Raw genomic sequence first — 5,851 nt, 5'->3', positions numbered from 1 at the left:
TGTGTGTGAGAAGGAGAGAGAGGTTTTGGTCTTGTACAGTCCAAGTTCTAGTCCTACTGTGGTAATTCTCCAACCATGAAGTGCCACGTAGGCAATGTCACAAGTTTCAGAGCTCTTAAATTTTCTTGTTTGTTTTAGAGGGAATATTAGCACTTTGAAATGGAGGAGGAGAATCTAGAGTTTTCTTTTCATGGGAATGTAAAAACAAAATCATTTTCAAAATCTTGTACTTATTTTAATTAAGACAAAAGGGCATTTCATTAATTTTCTATAAGAATTATATATTTTTTATTTTAGCTTTTTTTTACATCTTTTTAAAATTTCATTTTTTCTTAATTTTTTCAAAATAATTATTATTTAACATACTTTTAGTATAAAGTTTTTAGTAGGAAGTTAGATAAATTGTTCATAAATGAACACTTAGTTATGACTTCTTAAATGTATAGTTGAATTTAACTAAGAAACAAAAAAAAAAATTTAGAGAAACAACTAAGAAACTAATGTATAGTATTTAAGAGATTTCCTTTTTAAGGAATTAGGTGGCGTTTGTGTATTGCGTTTCTTGTGTTGCGTTTTTTTTTTTTTTTCCTGGATGCGCGTTTGACACTGTTCATTGTCCATAAACAATGATTTTAGACTTATGAACAGTGCTAAACGCGTGAACAGTAACTTTTTATTGTTTTTAATTTTCAATTTTCAGCAAAATAAATGGTATCCAAACGGACCCTTAATATTGTTGTAGTTGCTAAGTAAATGAAAAAGACAATGGGACTTTTCTAGGTTTTTTGGTGTAATAGTAAAAAAAAGGAAGCTTTCTATATTATTCTTAGATTGGAAAAAAGGGGTTTTTGGGTTCTAATTTTTGGAGCTTTGGAGGGGTTGAAACTGTGGTTTTAATCAGAGTTGTTGCTATGCTTTTGGGGTTTAGTCTTACTCTAATTAAATACTAGATAGAACCTGGTTAGATGAATCACATTATAATGGAAGTAATGTGGATACAAAATTAAAGTTTTGAGAGGAAGTATGCACCTGAAACTTAAAAGCTAGCCAAAACAATAATAGTAAAAGAGCTAGAGAGTTAGGAGACATTTAAATGGTATAATTTATGGTACACCTAATCCCATTAAATGGACCCATGAACAGAAGGTGGAAAGGTACTGTATATTAAATTAAGGTGGCTAGGTTTAATAATTGAAGCAAACTGGTAGACATAATAAAACTATTTATTGGTCCGTTGGCCATAATACAGAATAAAGGACACAACCACACAGACACAGTTACAGTACAGTAGGGCACCTCATCAACTGTTAAAAGAAAATACCACTACCTAGTTATAAAAGTACCGCTGTCCAAACAGAACCACAAACACGACAAACGTTAACAAAATATTACCTTGGACTCAGGTTATCGCGACCACACACACTCTCGATTATAACGCGTGTACACGCGACACAATCACGAGGGGAGCAGTAACAGCTCAGGGTGAACGAAGGACCACATGTTAACAGTGAGTAGAGAGGACGTGAGGGAATATATGTGCTTGGTACATGTTTGTTTTATAATATTATATGTAGTATTTGCTGGCTTATTAGACTGTAATCGTGGTTTGTGTTATTGTTCATTTTGGTCACGTGACATAAGGTTAATAAATCTATGTTAGAGACTTTCTTTTTCATTTAGCAAAAAAGAAAAAAGAAAATTGATATCGTGACCATCACGATTCTGGTTTGGTGGAAAAAGTCCTCGTATTACTTGATATGATATTAGTTATAACTAGAATTGAGCGGTTTAAATAACGGCGCTTCAGTGATTTACACGATATTACTTTTGTTATTATTATCGTTACGTGACATGGGGTTAATGTTTCCATATACTCTTCATTTGGAAACAGAAAAGACATTTAATGGATGGTCTACTAGACTTTTGTCAACTTGGGTTGGAACGTGATTGAAATGTCCTTGACGCATTGTCTTTGAGCGTTGGGGGTGGTTCCAATAACCGGTTAGACTTTACGGCTGTCAATGCGTAATGGACGGTGCTAATGCCTCCACCATATTTTGTGTCACTTGCATTGCAAGCCTACAATTTAGATGGAGTTATCAATACTTTTGTTGTGGGTGCCCAGTTCTCTGCCGGTTTTAGCTTAATATAATACTACTAAGAGACAAAAAAAAGTACTATACTTTTTTTATTTTTTGATAATCTAGTACAATACTTCTTTGTTAAGCTAAATTTTGGCTTCATAAATTTAAATAATATATATTTATAGCTATACTCTTATTTTTGATCGAACTGACTAAAAGCTATACTTTTACCAGTAAATGTTACGTAGAGTTCTTATATATGTTTTTCAATTAAATTCAAATATATGGTTATATTGTGCAATGCAACACATTTAGTGTTATGTTTTTTATAAGTAATTTTTTTATAGGTCAATGGTTAATGGTGAGATATCTCTGTTTAAAACATTAGGGGTCCGTTTGGTTGGAAAAATAGAAATATGGGAGAATAGAAAAGATTTTAATTTCCCTCATTTGTATTTTGTTGAGAGGAAAAAAGTGAAGGGATGAAAAAAATAAGTTTGTATAAATTTACTTATACACCTTATTAAAAAATGATGTTCAATTAAAACAAAAAAAGTAGCAAACAACCAACCAAAAAAAAAAAAAAGGCAATCGTCCAAATTCATTAAAAAATAAAATTTATGCCTAGAATAGATCTTTTATTTTCTATCCTCCCTATTTCACTCCCAACTAAACAAACCCTAAAGAGTGTCAATTGAGCTACAAGCCTCAAAACATTATCTTTTCTTGAGAATAATTAAACACAATGTATTATGTGTTTCAATATAATTTACTAAATTATTTTTATTGTCCTTTAATTTTGCATTGTTTTAATTTTGATCATCTTCATTTTGACATATTATATTTGGTTCTGTTTTCATATGGACCCTTTCATCCAACTCCATTTTATAATATTTAATAATTTTGCAACGTATGGCATATATGGGTGATGTGTCTTAATGGACGTGCATTTCCATTTTCAACTTTATCTTTTGATTTTATAGTTGAGAATGTGGGTGGTTGAAGCATAGGATTTAGTTAGAAAAAATTGTTATTGTGGATAAGGGGTTTGGTTGTGCGCATGGGTTGTGATTGGGTTGGGCACGTTGAAGTTTCAAATGTCACTTGAAGTCACCATGAAGTAGCTGAGCATAAGAGCCATTAAAGGCCGACATAGTGGCATAACCTAGCATTATTAGAAGTTTATAATTATTCCTTAAATTTGATTCCAAATAGATTCAAGCATATTACTGAATAAAATTACACGTTGTCAAGTGTTTTACACCTCTATTGATACCTCCTTGTGTTTCTAATAAAAACGTTTAGGGTTTAAATCCCTTTGTATCTCATCCATCGAACTATAAAAAAATTAAAATAATAAAAACACAAAACAAAACTAGGTGTTCACTGTTGGTTCTTTCTCTTGTCAAACAAATATGACCTTGTTAATGAGTTATTTGATTAAGTTATTATTTTCCTATATATAATAAACATCACTACTAACTTTTTTTAACCTGTGAAGTTTCCCATCCCCCTTATCCACACTTGTCACTGTAGCTCAGTAGCTTTCGTCTTTCCTACATTATAGTTTTGTGTTATCTTCATCTCATCTTCTTCAGGTGGTCCTCACCTAAAGGTCTTCCTTGGGCTATCCAGCTCCTCGCCATGAAGCTCTTCTTCTAAGGTATCTAGGCTCACTTGGATCAAGTTAACTATCCTTGCATACTCTTCGGACTTGGCCCAACTAGGCTAGTATCCTTGGATTCCCCCCAAATATATTACTGAAGCGAATTATATAGAATTATATTCAATTGTGAGCTTATGAAAATTAGATTTACCAACCTTATATTGTTAAGAGATATACAATCTCGATTAAAATGTAGACTATATATATTATCCTCTCTCTCTCTCTCTCTCTATATATATATATATATAAAGATCATACAAGTTTATTTACTAAAACAACATTATGTTTGAATTGGACTTGTTTAATAGTTGAGTATAAACTTTGATTTGAACTTGATTTGTTTGTTAAGCAAAAATATATAAACAAGTTTTTAGTTTTTGCTTTTTAACTTGTTCATACATAACTCAATTCATTTTATAACCTCAGGGGTATAAAACAAAACTACTTTGATCAACTTCCACAAATCCTTGAAATTATGGACCAACATTGTTGAGAGATGCCCCCACCCTCAAAGATAAACAACCATAAGGACATGTATGATCCAAGCAAAACCAAAACACATAAAATGCAAAAATTCAAAAGGAGATGATAGATTGATGGTCAACTTGGAAGAGAAGTTGAGAGCCTTTAAAATGGTATTTCTTGCCAAAAACCTTGAAATTCAAGTAACATATCTTAATGATTTCATTATAGATATTAGGGTTCAAATCCTCCCCCCATTGTATTTATCAATTAAAAAAAAAAAAAGCATTTCCTCCTCTCTCTTTTTTTTTTTGGATGTATTTCTTCAATTTGTGTAGTCAAGTTTGCTATTTTTTTTTATTATATAGATTTAATATACTTAATTGGTTATTATGTGTGATTGGAAGAGTTTATATTCTTTGAGCAAAAAGTACAAGTTGTATCTATAAAATGTAAAAAAAAAAAAAAAAAAAAAAAAAAAATCATAATTAATTGAAAAAGGTAGAAAAAAAATGGGTAAATTGCAAATTACATCCCTAAAGTTTGGGGTTGACTAGATTTTATACCCTAAAATTTCAAAATTTTGATTTTACACCTTGAAGTTTGGTTCTGTTATCAATTCACCCTCCACGGTTAATTTTTGTTGTTAAGTGATACATCATCATGCTGATGTGTTATATTTTTGCCAAATAAGCATCAAAACTACGTTGTTTCAGCTATGACCAAGAGAAGGGTTGGCACAAATCAAAACTACGTCATATTAGCCTAGAGTTAAAATACTAACATCTAGCTTAATCGACACCGTGAAGACCTAACTCTAAAATCCAAAACACAACCCACAAATCCAGTTCTTCAACTTGGTGAAACCCACGAACCTAGCTCCTCTGCTCTGCAACTCCTCTACGATGCATCATTATCAAAGCTTGATCAAGCCAAGTCAAAACATCGTCTCTCGTGACCAAAATTATCTTGCGCACTGAAGCTTGGATCCAAAGGTCTCCGTAGGATCACGTGCATTTGGAGGACCAATTGTAGATATGCCAAGAGAAAGATAAAAAATAAAAAAGATAAGGTTATCTCATTGGTGTAAAATTTATAGGTTTTTTTTTACTAAATTAAAAATATTTCGGGGAATTCTCTTCTACCAATGAACTGGATGACCAATCACTTAGTTTAATTTACATGGTGAAAATATAGCGGGATATTTTTTGCTGTTTGGAATTTATTTTTAACTTTCTTTTTTTTAGAGTAAGAGATAGTTAAAATGACTAGTTTTGATGCTTATTTGGCAAAAATAGAAGACATTAGCATGGTGACGTGTCACTTAACAACAAAAATTAACTATAGGTTGAATTGTTAACGAAATCCAACTTCAGGGAAAATTATTGTATACTCTTGGTCCTTCAAAGTATCATAAATACGTACTTCATTCTCTCATATGAATAGTAGGTCTTACTAATTAAATTCATGATGTGACCTACCATTCATATGAAAGGAAGAGTTACATATTTATGGTACTTCGAAAGTACCTAACAATTTTTCCAACTTCGTATGTAATATCATGCTTTTGAAATTTTGGGTTGGTAATTTACAATTAAAAAAAAAAAATTGTCAAAAAAAAAAAACAAAAACAAAGTTC

Source organism: Quercus robur, chromosome 1 (genome assembly GCF_932294415.1).
Source record: "Quercus robur chromosome 1, dhQueRobu3.1, whole genome shotgun sequence".
NCBI lineage: Eukaryota > Viridiplantae > Streptophyta > Magnoliopsida > Fagales > Fagaceae > Quercus > Quercus robur.
This window is presented reverse-complemented; position numbering follows the sequence as displayed.